The sequence below is a fragment of the Chiloscyllium plagiosum genome, unplaced genomic scaffold (genome assembly GCF_037043375.1).
Source record: "Chiloscyllium plagiosum isolate Xiang-an unplaced genomic scaffold, Cpla_swu_hap1 HiC_scaffold_46, whole genome shotgun sequence".
In the NCBI taxonomy this organism is placed as follows: domain Eukaryota; kingdom Metazoa; phylum Chordata; class Chondrichthyes; order Orectolobiformes; family Hemiscylliidae; genus Chiloscyllium; species Chiloscyllium plagiosum.
In genome coordinates, this window is record NW_028270184.1 from 35,320,222 (window position 1) to 35,337,414 (window position 17,193).

The following is a 17,193-nucleotide window of genomic DNA, read 5'->3' on the forward strand; positions in this document are numbered from 1 at the left end:
TGGAGTCGCAAATTGACAAGGAAGTTCTCAAATTATTCGGCAAGTTACAATAATCAGTCCAAGCACTGAGAATAGGAGTTGGGACGTCAGTTATGACTATACAACGGAAAGTGCAATTCTTGTCGCCTTGCTATCCGAAGAATGTGATAAATGGGAAAGTGTCCAAAATATTTAAATTGATGTGATGAAGAATGGAGATTTGAGACACAATGATAGGATGGGTAGCGTCGGACCTTTTCTCGTTTGCATTGGAGAATGAGGGGTAACCTTCTGGAGGTTTATAAAATCATGTCAGGGATGATTTGGAGATGCCGGTGTTGGACTGGGGTGTACAAAGTTAAAAATCACACAACACCAGGTTATAGTCCAACAGGTTTAATTGGAAGCACACTAGCTTTCTGAGCGACGCTCCTTCATCAGGTTAGGAGAACTGGTCAGCATGGACGATTTGTGTTGAAGGGTCTGTTTATATATTGCACTACTTTCAGAGGCTATTACTTTGCAGGTCATCTTTCATCAACAATTCTTCATTACACTCAAGTCATTTCCAAGTCAAAAATCCTTTGTAAATGCTTTCAGCGATCTAGCTCTCCCAACTTGCTTTAATAGAGACTGGCTAATATTGATGAGGCCGTGCAGACTATATGATCTGCAGAAGCAGAATTGTATTCAATCACAATCTATAACCTTATGTATTGGGCGATCCCTCAGTCTACAATTACAATGAACCTGATTTTGGTTCAGTGACGAGTGAGGGTGAACAAGCTAGGGTGAGAACCATATGTACCTAAATCTGATGATTACCAGCCAAAGCTGCCGGACTTGACTCCTTGCATTCCAAACAGCCTAACTAGAATGTGGTAGAGAGGGAGAAATTATCCCAACAATAACAGATCAGATCTAAGCTTTGCAGTCCTGCAATATTCAGTCACAAATGGTGATAGAGAATTAAACAGCTTACTGGAAGGTTGTACGAATACCCCGTTCCCAAGTAAAGGAACAGCTGTGCATGTCTGAACATAAGACAATGATGTCATATCTGAGTCAACCTCAGCCAGACATGTTGAGTCTATGATCTACCTCATCGTCGTCATGATGACCACAGATTCGTTAATCACACAGGTGCGAGTCGTTAATCAATGCGATCCGCTGCACGTAACATGAAAAAACTGCTGAATACATTCGCTGGGATAAACGCCCTCACACTTCGTTCCAAGGGAACGAAGAGATGTGCTGCATCACAAACGGTGCCGCTGTGGAAGCTGTTTCATTCCAGCTCCAACTCTGACGTCTACCCAGCAATTTGGAAAATGACTTAACTATGTCCAGTCCCCAAGAAAAGGATAATTACAATCTGCCCAACTGCCATCCCCATCAGGCCCATCATGATAATCAAAGAGGTGGAATTTCTTTTTGACAGAGTTGTCAAGAAACACAGAAATAACATTCTCAGTGTGTTTTCTGATAGGTCCCGATGTGGAGAGGGAGCCGTTGTGGAAATGTCGCTGGATTACTAATCCCATAAAAGGCTAATGCTCTGGCAGTTGGCGGAAGTTAAAAACAATTGAAAAACTATTGAGATGTAAAATCTGCTGTCAGTAAGACTGACCTTGAAGCGAATATATTTTGCAAACACAGATTTGCTTCACCAATATACGTGCAGGAAGTAAAATTCCCATGATTTTCTGGTCTGGCCTAGAAGTTTCTCCAGACACACAGACATGTGATAAACTCTTCAATGCCATCTGAAAAGACCAAATAAGGCAGTCAATTGTGTCAACCTTCTCCGAGTTCTTCAAGAGATACCACCAGTCAGCAGCCCCGGTATTAGAAAAGTGAACCGTAAACACAGTCAGTCCTGCAGATGCCGGCTTGCTAACATCTCAGAGCTTGTGAAAACACTTATAGAGCGTTCTCACTGACTGCAAAGAAACTTCGAGACAGTAGTAGGATTTTCAAACTATTGGGCCTCCCCTATTCTTGTTATTGGCCGAATATCTCTTCAGTGAAATTTTCCCACACAACATGCGCACTTCATAATGTGATTATAAATATGAAATATATGTTACTAACTGCAGTGGTCCCTTGGATCTATCAGTTTTGCTCGACCTTTCAACATAATGATGGGTCATTCTGTTTTTCTCATGCTCTCTCCCCGCACCTTCAGAGTCAAGAAATCGTTTATTATATTGAGTGCCTTGACTTCCACATCCTTATGTGGTCGGAAATTCGCCAGGTTCAGCAGTTTCTGAATGTCAACATTTATTCTCATCTCGGTGCCGAATTGCCTGTCTGCATCTAATGCTGTGACCATTTCGAGTCAATGTTCAATCAGACGGTACTCTTATACAAATCAGATGACCGGTCTTTTTGAACAATATTCAAGCAGCTTACCTATGTAAGTGACCACACGATCAGTTGCGAAGGACAGACACAGACATTCAGTGGACTGGAACAGGCCAAATGTCAAAGACATGAGTCAAAGATGCTGAAACCTGGAGAACGTGAAGCACCACGTGGGGCACACTGAAAAGTGAACGTGAGCGCGAGGTGAACATTTTTTACTTCGTTCCTGAGCTTTGTAACGATGGAACCTGAACGACCAAGGAGAGAAACACGAAAAGGTAGGTTAAGATACAGATGGACAAATATTTGTGTTATAATTGGACTATTACTTAATGGAAACCAATATTTAGAATCTTGGGGTATGGCAGAGGAAGGTGAATTGCTCGGTGAGAGTGTGCTGGATCCAATCACAAGAATGAGAACAGAAATTAAATGTGCTTCATGATCAGCGAAATGGATAATTCTATCACGCACTCAATTCACTTCAAACAAATAGCCTAGATACCAAAAAAAGGAAGGATATCTGTTCAATTTTTAGCACTGTGCAGACCAGGTTAGACTGCTACAAAATACAGCCTGTCGAAATATGCAGCGAGCAAAACTGTGCATATGATAGAAGTGGATTGATTTTTGTAATGCGGAATGGACGGCGTGGTGAGCTGGATTGATGACAACACTGATTTTGTAGAATCACAGAGATTTTAATATCCTCCGCTACCTCTTCTGGAAGCTCATTCGATACACTGACCACAATCTGCGTGAAAACGTTGCCATGTGGGTCCCTTTTATATATTTACCCTCCCAAACCAAAACTGTGCCCTCTAGTTCTGGAATACCCCAAAACAGGAAAAACCTTTCAATTTATTCTATCCATGCCCTTCATGATTAATAAGCCTCTGTAAGATCAGTGTTCAGTCTCTGAAGCTCCAGCTAAAACAGCCATGCCCTAATCAGCCTTTCCCTGAAGCTGAAATCCTCCAAACCTGGCAAATTCCTTTTTAAGTCTTTACTGAATCATTTCAAATGTCAGAACATCCGTCTGATAGAAAAGGAATTACACGCAATGTTCCAAAGTGGCCTAACCAATGATCTGGACCGCAGCAACATGACCTCCCATCTCCGATACTCAACCGTCTGACAAATAACATAAAGCATACCAAATTCCTTCCTCACGACCCTATCTTTCTGCGACTCAACTTTCAGAAACTATGAACCTGTACTTCAACGTCTCTTTTATCATCAAGAATCGCCATGTGACATTACATTTAAGTGTATCAACCCTGGTCTGATTTTTTTTTTCAAATGAAGCACATCGCATTCAAGTAAATTAAACTCCATGTTCCAGTCCTCACACCATTGGCCCATCTGATCAATATCCCATTGAACCTTGAGGGAACCTTCTTCACTGCCCACTACACCTCCAATATTGTTGTCATCTGCAAACGTACTAACTATACCTCCTTCATTCACATGCAAATAATTAATATAAATTACGAAAAAAGGTGGAGAGAGCATCGAACTTTGTGGGACACTACTGTTTACAGATCTCTAGTCTGAAGAACAGTCCTATACCATCACACTCCGTCTTCTACCTTCGATCCAGTTTTCCAGCCAAATGGCTACAGCTCCCTGCTCTGCATGTAGGTTTGCTCACTGAGCTGGAAGGGTCGTTTGCAGACGTTTCATCACCATACTATGTAACGTCTTCAGCAAACTTCAGGATGAAGCACTGGTGCTGTAGCTCGCTTTCCCTAATCATGTGTCTGGGAATCCTTGGTTGGCGATGTCATTTGCTGTGTTGTCATCGTTTCCAAAGGTGGTGTCATTTCCTGTTCTTTCTCTCAGGGGATGCTAACTTGAATCCAAGTGAACTTGATTGTTGATAGAGTTCCAGCTGGAATGCCATGCTTCACGGAATTCTCGTAAGTAGCTCTGTTTGGCTTTCCCTCGGATGCATGTGTTGTCACAGTCGAAGTATTGTCCTTCCTCATCTGCATCCAAGTATAATAGTGTGAGTGGGCGATGCCGTATTGTTACTAGCCGATGTTCATGTGTATTTGTGGCTAGTTTTCTTCGTATTTGTCCAATGTAGTGTTTGCTACAGTTCGTCAAACATAAAAAATATAAGTTTTGCTTGATGCCTCTATTGGGTCTTTCGTGTTCATTAACTGCTGTGTTATGGTTTTGGTGGGTTTTAGGGCTTTTGTGATGCAAAGGGTCTGAGTAGCCCAAGAGTAATTTCCGAGATATCTTAGATGTAGTGGAGAATGGCTCGGATTTCTGCATGTGTTTGGTCTGACTGTTTGGGCTCATTGTTGAGAAACCAACGGTCTGTGATCATTGGGTACCGATTTTTTTTAATACACTGAAGAGGCGATTTACCTCTGCGCTTCGTAGTTCTTCTGTGCTGCAGTGTGTGATTGCCCGTTGAAATAATGTTGTAATGTAGCTTCGTTTGTGAATGTTGGGACGATTGCTTCAGTAGTTCAATATTTGTTTGTATGTGTTGTTTTCCTATTGATGCTGGTTTGAAGTTCCACATTGGCTGTTCGCTCTACTGCGACATCTAGGAATGTCAGTTTGTTTTTATTTTCCTCGTCTTTCATGAATTTTATGCTGCTAAGAGTATTATTGATGGTCTTGAAGGTTTCTGCTAATTTGCGACATTTAGTGATGACAAAGGTGTCATCCACGAAGCGGACCCAAAGTTTGGGCAGGATTGACGGCAGAACTATCTACTCGAGTCTCTGCATTAATTCCTCTGTTTGGATTCCTAAAATTGGAGATCCCATGGTTGTTCCGTCGGTTTGTCTGTAGGTTTTATTTTTGTTGAAGGTGAAGTGGGTGTTATGGAATAGATCCTCGAGCTTGAAAATATTGTCCTTGCTGATGAAGTTGGTGGAGTTTGGTGTATGTGTCTTTAATTCTTCTATTAGTGTCGTCAGCGTTACAATGTCCAGGTTGATGTTGATGGATGTGAACAGGGCTGTTCCGTCAAATGGCTTTGTCAAAGGGAAATCCATGCCGTCCAACAGAGGGCCATCCACGAACAGCTGTACTTCCTGCACGAATGCCTAAGGATACAGGTACTACCTCAATGTCTTAACCAGTATCTTTGTATCCATCTTAGTAGGTGGATTATAAACAGACCTTGAACACCCTACGTGACAAAAGAATGGCAGAGTAAAATTTCCACAGAATGCTTCAGAAAATGATTAATGAGGTCCACAACAGACTGTATAAATACAATCACGAAGTCTTGCGCAAACAAATCTTCACTCACTAAGGTAACGTGCCATGAATGGAGAGACAAAGTCGAACATGCTTTCGAAATTAGACAACGACAAGCACGAGAAAAGAAACGGAAAACTTGATCTGCAGAACAAAATAGACAAACGTACACAAAATAATAACACTGCAAACACAGAAGAATGGATTTTAAAAGCACTTATCTTACCATACATGAATAGGCACTGAAAAAACCATCTTTATATGAGGATTAGGATGCGGACAAGAACGATTTCTTAACAGCATGATAACACCAAATTGCCAGTTTGCCAAAGAGCTACACCGACATCTGAAACATTTAGTAGAAGGCTCTCGACATTCCATCCACTCCATTCAAAACTTCTTGAAGACTATCAAAGATAACAAGATAGAAGAGGATGAAAAATGGTCTATTTTGACTTAACCACAATTTTCACATCCACCAACGTCAACCTTGGCAAGGAAACACTAACGGCACCCAAATGAACAGATTCGACCTTTTTCTCAGCAACACCGTTTTTGCTATTTCATATACAGAAACACCCCAATTCCTTTGTGCTGCAATTTTATTTGATTTCCTTCAAATTAAATAATAGCTTGACTTGTTTCTCTCAGTGACAAAGTACATGACCTCATGCTTCGTTTTTACAATATACTCCATGTGTGAATTATTTGGCCACTGAGCTTATCCACACCCACATTGAGATGCATCACATCCTTACTGCAACAGGCCTTCCCACATATATTTGCGTCATCAGCACACTTACATATTTATCGCACTAAGTCCCCACTGTCATGACATGTAAATACCTGATGCCATCGCAATGATATTTGTGATAATCCAGGAGATACATCATTTTATTCTGTTAAGTACCTATTACTCCAGGCTCACAGAATTCTTTGTGTTAACCAACATCTTTCCATGCTTATACAATACCCGTAATGCTGGGAGTGCCTGTCTTGTGCAGGCACCTGTATATTGTGGTACTTGTAGATAGTCTCTTGAAATCCCAATGAACTGTTTGCAAAGATTTCGAGTAAAATGTTGCATGATTCCACAGGGCAAACATCATGCCCCTTTCTCAAAACCATGTTGGTTCTACTTAATGCTTGTCGAAATGTCCTGGAATTCCTCAATAAAAAACAGAATATAACGTAATTCCCTGCTTTCTGTCTCGCTGTCTTGTAGAAGGCAGGTGCGACATTGGAGATTCTTCAGTTTCATTGGAATACTCATGTAATCTGGCCAATTATGGAATATTTCAGGCAATGTCGTCAGTTACTCTGCGAACACTTCTTTTAAAACTGTGAATCAGTTGCTGCTAACTTATCTACACTTAGTTTCACCGTTTTATCAAAATCCTAGTTCCTTTGTGAGGGTCCGATTGAACACTTGCCTCCTATTACCATGTTGCTTATATCATTGAAATACATAGAATTTTCCCCTGTGAACAACAATGTTAAGTACAGGTTTAAATTCTCCACTTTTTCCATTTAATGAATTCCCCAGTCACATTCTCCATGTGTCCCTTATTTACAGTCCTGTTTTTTCTCGCGTCCAATAATAACATATTAACCTTGAACTACAATAAACATCGCAAATCTGTCTGACACTAGTTCTCACCAATTTGTGATTGAGGAGAATCCTGGACAGATTTGGGACATATGGGTAGTTCATCTTCTTATCAAATCCATCTTTTCAAACTGAAACAATTACAGCTGAGCGTTATGAAATGTTTGCTTCAGTGTCTAGCGCTCTACACACACTGACATTCACCTTGATATATTTTCTCATCCCGAATAAGATAGAAAGCTGTAATTTCGATGTCTGGTTATTTTCAATCATTTGCATGCGGATGAACACTTAATCATCTGAGAGTGACAAAATTCCTCCAGTTTCTGTCTGTCTATCATTTCCGTTTGAAAATTCAATTTTTCAGGAGGAAGCTTCCTACATGACTTCCTTTTCTGTCAACAACAAATCTAGTGGACAGGGCCTTCAGCTATTCTGCGCCTAAGCCTTCACTCCTTCCCCTCTTGCCCAGAAGAGTGATAGAGATTCCCTTGTCCTCTCATCCGATTGCACTAGAATCAACAATCACAGAATCATCCTCTGCCAATTCCATATCCACCAGCAGGACAGCAGCATCAAACACATCTTCCCCTTTCCATCCACTGTCGGTAATTCACAGGGACCATTCCCTCTGTAACACCCTCCATCGGGGAGAAAGAGAGGACTGCAAATGTTGGAGATGAGAATCGCGAATGTGGCGCCGGAAAGGCACAGCAGCATCCGGGAAGCAGGGAAATCGACGTTTAGAGCAAAAGCTCCTCATCAGGAATGAAGCTGAGTGCCTCGGGGTGGAAAGGTAAAATGCCGATTTTCCTGCTCGTCGGATGCAGCCTGAACTGCTGTGCCTGTCTAGCACCACATTTTTGACACGTTCCACCACACCAAACACTTCCCAACTCCCCCATGGCACTTTTCATGCAATTGCAGAAGATGCAATGCTTTCGTATTCACCGTTTCCCTTTGTACTGTCCAAGCCTCCAATCGAACCTTTCAGATGAAGCAGTATTTGTTTTGTACTCTTTCGATCCAGTCCACTGTAATTGCTGCTCACAATGCAGTCTCCTTTACTTTGCTGAGGCCAAAACAGTAAGACTACTTTCGGAGCAATTCCAGCTGTCTGTAAGAATAAGCCTGGCCTTCTCATTGCTTCACACTTCAATAATCTACCTTTCTGTCATGCTGACATTTCGGTGCTGAGTTGCTGCTGATTTCCAATGAAACGCAACCCAAGCTCCTGTAAGACCTCACTTTACATTTTGGTACGTTCGAGCCTGTCGGATTTAATATTCAATTCCATAACTCCACAACTTGATTCCCATTACGACTGTACTCCATTTTTTTCATGCATTCACCCTCTTTGTCTCCCTTAGAAATTACGTGGTTGAGTCTTGTTTATCTTTCATTCAAAAGACAGAACGCCTTTCTGCCATTCATTCACACTTTAATTTACATTAATCTAACATCTGTATCTCCTTCACCATAACTAAAAGCCCATTGTGTTGCGGCATTGCCCCTCCATGTGCTGTATTTCCCATCATCCAATCCCCACCTATGTGAAGACATTACAAATCCGAATTTTCAATCCTTTTTCAGTTCTGAAAAAGTGTCACACTGGATATGAAACATGAAATGGGGTTCACTGTCAGCACAGATGCTGCCAGATCTGTTGAGTTTCTTAAATTTTAAACTAAACAAATAATTTCGGATATTGGGAATGAAAATAAAAATAGCTGGAGAATATAGAAGCGAAAATGAATGGTCTGTGGACCTGAAAGATCAAGTCTGCATTGACTCCACAGATGCAGCCAGACTTTCTTCGGTTCTCCAACAATTGATTCTGTTGAAGAAGTTTCAAAGGCGTGTGTCAGAGCTGCTGAAACACCCTGTCCGGAATGGAGCGTCATACAATGTGAAGTGAGCGATAGTGCAAAGTGCACAAATTCATTGATTCTGAAGCGACATAGGGCTGGTATCACTGACATCACAGAGCTCTTAATCACGGACAAGGAGAGAAACAGAGATAAATACATTCACATTAAACACAGAAGATAGGCCTCATGTAAGGCAAAAGATTCAGATAATATATAAAAGGTTTTGAGAAATAAGTCACATTGGAAGCGTGATATAATGACAAGACGCTAACAGAATGAGAATATTAAAATAACCACATCAGAAATCAGAGTACGTCACTGAGCTCAGGGTTAATGGGTGAAGGGTTCTTGGGCTAAATTGTGGGACAGACAGCACAATTGTATTACCGGTATCGCAGCTCAGAACTGGGCATTCATGTGATGCTGTAGAAGCCAGCACCAGCAGCAGCAGAATTGTGTTCAATCACAAACTGTAACATATTTTCCCGGGATAATTCCTCAGTCTACAATTAACACCAAACCAATCTATTTTTGAGTGATGAGTGTGCGTGAAAGTGCATGGGTCAGAACCATATGTACTTAGAAATGTTGTCAGTTCGGCACAGCTGACACACTTAATTGCTTACATTCAAAGTAACAAAACGAACATCTGTTTGAGAAGGGAATGACCCCATAAAAATCTTATCAGATCAAAGCTGTGCAGTCCTGCCACATCCAGTCATAAATGAAGGTGGACAATGACGTTTTTTTTTAAATGCTCAGGTGTTTGCGATATCGCTGGTTATGATATAATTTGCTGCCCATCTATAACTGCCAAGAGGGCAGTTCAGAGTCAAACACATTGTTGTACCTCTACAGTCACTTGTCGGCCAGAAAAGGTATGAAAGTTAGTTTCCATTCCTAATAGACTTTAATGAAGCAGGTGAATTTTTCAAATATTGAGCATTTGTTACATTATTTACTTAAGATTGCAATGTTTGTTGAATTCGAATTCCGCCACCTGCTCTTCCAAGGTTTGAACCAGGTCTCCAGAACCACACGTTTGTGCCTTAATTCACAGTTTACCGGTAGTACCACTCGCCGATTGCTTACCCTCACAAAGAACTGAAAAGCCCAGCAGATCAGTTTGAAAGACAATGATGCAGTGTTGAAGCCATTCACAACCAGAAGTGTTATGTGGATGATGTCAGCAAAATCACAGTTGGCAGTTTTCGATTCGATTTACGACACATGGCATCAGGCAATCGCGGTACAGGAGATATGACAAAGGCAATGAGCCCTGACAACATTCCTGCAATAGAACTGAAGACTTGTGCTGTAAAACAAGCCATGCGTCTGGGAAAATTATCTCATTCTTGTTCCAATTCTGACACCTACCTGGCATTGTGAAAAAAAACTCAACCATGTCCAGTACCCTCAGAGCAGAATAATTACAATCTGACCAGTTTCCACATCCTCAGTCACATCACCATGGTAAAATTGGTGGGAGTTCTTTTGACAGAGCAAGCAAGCAGCACAGAAAGTATCACTTCAGCGTGGTATCCGGTAGTCCTCCATATGGAGATGGTGCCTTTGTGGAAATGTCACTGGACTATACTAGGCTAATACTCTGGCGGATAGTGGAATTTAAAAACAATTAATAAAACATCGAGATCTGAGATCTGGTGTTCGCAATAAAACCTTTGAAGCCAATGTTGATTGTAAGCACGAAAGCATTTCCTCAGTGTGATGTCAGGATGTAGTTCTACTTTGTTTTCCTGGTCTTCTCTGGAAGTGACTCCAGACACACAGACATGTGATAAACTCTTCAACGGCCTCTGTTACAGCTGAGCAAGGCAGTCAATTGTATCAAATTGTTCTGATGTCTTAAATGTTTAAACCTGTTAGAACACAAAACATCAGCGTCTGCATCAAAAAATGGAATGTGAAACACCGTCCTGTTGATTCTGCTTAGCCTTCCTTCTGAACATCTGAGAGCTTGTGACAACATTTGCAGAGCTTTCTTACAGACTGCACAGAAACAGAGGGCACGGAGTATGGCATTGAACACATTGAACAAACCCCATTCTAGTACATGGCCGAATTTGACTTCAATGCACTTTTCTCAAACACTGTACATATCCTTTAACGTGATCTTCTCACGCTAGCCAGTTATCAAATATTGAGATTGACCATTGGAAGCATTTAAAGTAGGACTGCAGGTATCCTTTCAGTGCATGATATTTTTCTATACCATTCAGTATAACAAAGCCTGACACATCATTTAAAGTAGGACTGCAGGTATCCTTTCAGTGCATGATATTTTTCTATACCATTCAGTATAACAAAGCCTGACACATTATTTCCACACTATACACCTGTTACCACGCAATCCCTTTTTTGGTCTGGAATCCTTACTTACATTCAGTGACTTGGCTTCCACAGCCTAATGTGGAAAAGAAGTTCACAGGGTTTTCAGCCTCTGAATACCGACCTTTACTCTCAACAAAATGCAGAGTGGTTTGCCTGTACCTAATACGGTGGCTCATTGTTTTAGATGCTCCAGTCAGGGGAATTACCATCCTTGCTTCCAATCTGTTTCACTCTGTCACCATGTTACATGTTTCACTGAGATCTCCTCTCACATTATTCGAAACCTCATGCAATACAGGTTCATTCTACTCAAAACCTCTGAAACAACAATCCTGTCATGTCAGAGATCAGTCTGGTCATCTGTTGCTGTCCTCCCTCAATGTCAGGTTTGCTCTTTATTAGGTAGGGTGATCAAAACTGCACAATGTTCGAGATGAGGTCTCACCACGGCCGTGTAAAGCTGCAGTAAGATACCCTTACTCCTGGACTCAAATCCCCCTTATAATGAACGTCAACACACCATTTAACTTCCAACTTGCATTCTTTTCCTGCAATATTGTTTTCAGTGACTGCTGTACAAGGTGATCCAGATCATTTTCAGTTTTACGGCTACCCAATTGGTGTGTCTATGTACCCTGGTCAGGCAATACCTTTTAAAAATGTCATCTGCCGTTCTCTGTTTAACACCAGAGTGCCCAAGGTCACGGCTATCACATTGCACTTCATCTTCTATGTGTTTACCAGTTCAATCCACTTCTCTATTCACCTTGAAGCATTTTTAAATTCTTCTCACCAACTCACAATCCAAAACCCTATAGTGCCATCAGCAGATTTGGAAATATTGCATTTGATTCCCTCAACCAAATGTTTGTGATGCTTCAGGAATAGCTAGGGCCCAGGCACCAAACCCTGTGATATGACTCTAGCCGTCAGCTCCAAAACACATTGCTTTATTCGTTCTCACCTTTTCCTGCCAGCTGTACAATTCTACAACTAGGTCCAAATATTACCCATAATCCCCAACAGATATTAGTTGTACAATACGCTTCGGCCTTTTCAAAAATCATTCTAAAAATCCAAATGCATTGCATCCTTTACTTCTCTGTAATGTACCTACCAGTAAGTCTCTCAAATGTTATTCCCATTTCGTAAAACTGCTTTGACTTGTCTATACCTATTGGTTTATTCTATCCTCTCCCTCTCACCAGGATTGGGTCCCCTAGTATTGTAGAAAAAGGTTTTTATTTTATTTTGTTTTGCTTCTTCTGTGAAGACAGAACTGAATTAGTTAGTCCATAGTTCTGCGATTTCCCTGTTCTACATTCTCCATTCTCTGCTCTCAGTCAGAAAGGAAGCTGCACTTTTTTTCTCTTAACTTTCCCATTGGCAGCCCCATCTTATAACACTTCTTTATGCACTGTTTAGCCACCCATCCAGTCCAGTCTTGAGATTCTCAACGATTACATTGGGGAACCTAATCAAATTCCTTGCTGAAATGAATGAGCATCATGGTAGGCTCATTCATTTTCAGGATGTATGGAATGCAAGGAGATTTGGCTATCTGGATTCAGAATTGGTTGGCTGACAGAAGGCGGAGAGTGGTTGTAGATGGAAAATATTCTGCCTGGAGCTCAGTGAAGAGTTGGGTCCCGCAGGCCTCTGTTCTTCGGCCTCTGCCCTTTGTAGTTTTTATAAATGATTTGGATTAGGATGTTGAGGGGTGGGTTAGTAAACTTGCAGATGACACAAAGGTTGGAGGCGCAACTGATAGTGTTGAGCGCTATTACAGGCTATAGCGCGACATAGACAGGATGCAGAGCTGGGCTGAGAAATGGCAGAAAGAGTTAAACTTGGATAAATACGAAGTGATGCATATTGGATGGTCGAACTCCAATGTTGAATATAGGATTAAAGACAGGATGCTTGGCAGTGTGGAGGAAAGGGGGATCTAGGTATGCAAGTATATAGGTCTCTCAAAGTTGACACCAAAGTAGATAGGGTAGTTAAGAAAGCATACGCTATTTTGCCTTTTAATAATAGGGGGTTCGAGCTTCAGAGTCGCGAAGTGTTGCTACAGCTCTACTAGTCACTGGTGAGACCAGACTTGGAATAATCTATCCAGTTCTGTTCACCCTACTATAGGAAAGATGCAGAAGCTTTGGAGAGGGTGCAAACAAGGTTTACTAGAATGCTGCCTGGACTGGAGGGCTTGCCTTATGAAGAAAGGTTGAATAAGTTCGGACTTTTCTCTCTGGAGAGAAGGAGGAAGGGAGGAGACCTGATCGAGGTGTACAAGATAATGAGAGGAATAGATAGAGTCAATAGCCAGATACTTTTCCCCAGGGCAGGATTGACTGGTACCAGAAGTCATAGTTTTAAGATATTAGGAGAAAGTTATAGAGGAGACGTCAGAGGTGGGTTCTTTATGCAGAGAGTTGTGAATGCATGGAATGCATTGCCAGCGGTGGTGGTGGAAGCAGAATCATGAGGGACATTTAAGCGACTGCTGGACATGCGCATGGATAGCAGTGAGTCGAGGGGTGCGTAGGTTAACTTATTACATTTTACATTAGTGTTAAACCTCTGCACAAAATCGTGGGCCAAAGGACCTGTTCTTATCTATACGTTTCTATGTTCTACGTTCTCCATCTTCTATGATTGACCTTCCATAACCATACAATCACGGAAGCATAAACTATATACCATCAGAAAAAAAGCACAGTCTATATTAGTCCCACTTTCCGACACGAAGCCCATAGCTGTGAATTTTGTTATACTTCATGTGCACGTCCAAGTGTTTTTTTTAATAGCGATTCTGAGGTTACGGTGACAATGGTCCTCTCAGGAGTACATTCCAGCTCGCAACACCCCGTGTCTGTAAAATAACCTTCAAATCCTCTAAATCTGAAAGCGCTTCACTTTAAATGTCCGCTTCCTTGTTGCTTCTCTTTCGACAAAAAAAAACCGCAGCTCCTGTATATCCACTCTGTCTATGAGCCTTGTAATCTGATCCGTCTGAAACACGTCGCCTTCGGGCTGCTCTGCTCCAAAGCCAACAATCCGAAATTCTCCAGCCTCTCATAATAGCTTATATGCTCCATATCAGTGAACATGACAGTTCATCCCCTCTGCACCCCCTCCAGGGCAATTTCATCCTTCCTGTAGTGTGGCGCCCAGAGTGGCACACAATGTTCCATCTTTGGAGAAATCAAATTCTGTTTAGCTCTTCGAATCTGTGCTTCGATGAATAAAGGTTATATGCACAGTCCTGTGTGCCTTCTCAGCTGAATTATTATCCTGTCCCGTCACATTCAGGTATCTGTGGTGAAGCAACTTCTGAGTTTTCAATGGTGCCGCTATTCTTTGAGTATTCCACTGTCTGGTTCCTACTTTCAAAGCACATCACTTCTTATTCACATTCCATCTGCCATTGACCTGCCCATCTGACCCATCCATCCATATCTTCCAGTACCGTAAGCCAGACCTCTTCACTGCCAACTGCGTGGGCAATCTTTATGTTAAACTCAAACTTACTTATCGCACTCACCCCATCCAGACCATCATTGATGATTACTACAAATAATAAGCGATACAACACTTATCCCTGTCTCCTGTTACAAGCACAATTTTGGATGTAACTTGCCTTGATACTCTGAAATTACACTTCCTTTATCAGTTTTGCGTGTGGGGCTTTATCAATGGTCTTGCTGAGAACACAGGTAAAGGAACACGTCCAAAAAGAATTTAATACCATTTATGAGGCATGACTTCTATCGGATAACGTCATACTGATTATTCCAGAGAAAGTGAGGACTGCAGATGCTGGGGATAAGAGCTTAAAAATTTGTTGCTGGAAAAGTGCAGCAGGTCAGTCAGTATCAAAGGAGAAGGAGAATCGACGTTTCTGGCAGAAGCCCTTCTTCAGGAATGAGCAGGGTCTGCCAAACAGGCTAAGATAAAAGGTAGGGAGGAGGGACTTGGGGGAGGGGCGTTGAGAATGCGATAGGTGGAAGGAGGTTAAGGTGAGGATGATCGGCCGGAGAGGCGGTGGGGGCGGAGAGGTCGGGAAGAAGATTGCAGGTCAAGAAGGCGGTGCTGAGTCTGAGGGTTGGGACTGAGAAAAGATGGGGGAATGGGAAATGAGGAAGCTGGAGAAATCTGCATTCATCCCTTGTGGTTGCAGGGTTCCTAGGCGGAAGATGAGTCGCTCTTCCTACAGGCGTCGTGTTGCCATGGTCTGCCGATGGAGGAGGCCAAGGACCTGCATGTCCTTGGCGGTGTGGGAGGGGGAGTTAAAGTGTTTAGCCACGGGCGGTTGGGGGTTGGTACAGGTGTCCCAGATGTGTTCTCTGAAACGTTCCCCAAGGACCAATTCCAATACTGAACAACCCAGATGGTTTCCTTCTTCAAAGACCGCAATTTCCCCTCAGACCTGATTGATGATGCCCTCCACCACATCTCCTCCACTTCCCGCTCCTCCGGCCTTGAACTCCGCCCCTCCAATCGCCATCAGGACAGAATCCTACTAGTCCTGACCTACCACCCACCAACCTCCAGGATCATCCTTCGTCATTTCCTCCACCTCCAAACGGACCTCACCACCAAGGATATATTTCCCTCCCCACCCCTATCAGCGTTTCGGAAAGACCACTCCCTCCGTGACTGCCTTGACAGATCCACACCCCCCACGAATCCAACGTCCACTGCTGGCACCTTCCCCTGCAACCGCAAAAAATGCAAAACTTGCGCCCACACCTCCCCCCTCACTTCCGTCCAACGCCCCAAGGGATCCTTCAACATCCGCCACAAATTCACCTGCACCTCCACACACATCATTTACTGCATCCGCTGCATCCGATGTGGCCTCCTATACATTAGGGAGACAGGCCGCCTCCTTGCAGAACACCTTTCAGAGAACACCTCTGGGACACCCGGACCAACAAATACAACCGCCCCGTGGCTGAACACTGATCTGATATTCACTGTTCTGTACCTCCCTGGTCTGTCTCTACCACACTTCAACTAAAGCGTGGTCTCCAATCCTCTAGCACATCCCTTGTGACCACATTCTACTTAAACGATTGAAGATGGAACATAGACCATTGAACAGTACAGCATAGTACAGGCATTTCAGCCCTGGATGTTGTGCCGACCTTACTTCCTTCTCTCAGATCAAATGGAGCGACATGCCCTTCATTGTACCATCTTCCATTTGCCTATCCAGCAGTCGTTTAAACGTTCTTTATGTATCTGCCTCTACTAATACTGTGGTCAGTGCATTCCAAGCACACAAAACTCTCTGTGCAAGAAAATACATCTGGTATCTCCCCTAAACCCTCCTCCAAACACCTTAAAATTATGCCTCCTTGTGATTGCCATTTACACCAAAGGTGTAAGGTCTTTGGCTATCCAGTCCATCTATGCCTCTCATTATCTTGTGTAACTCTATCAAATTATCTCTCATCCTTCTTCATTTCCTTGAGTAAATCCCTAGCTCACTGAACATATCTTTTGGAGTCATGTCTTCCAGTCCAGGAAGCATCCTGGTAAGTGTCATGGCCTTTCCTTTCGTGTGTCCCACAGCAGCATGGAATAAAACTCATCCAGTCCTGGGGTTTTTTCTAATTTTATATGAGGCAATACTTATCATCCCTGTTCGCATTTTATGTAAATCTGTTCAAGAGCTTCACAGTCGATCTGCTCGAATTCTGTGTATGCATAATCCGTCTCCATAGTAAAACAGTTGTGAAGATTTCATATAACAATCTATCTATGTTCTCCAAC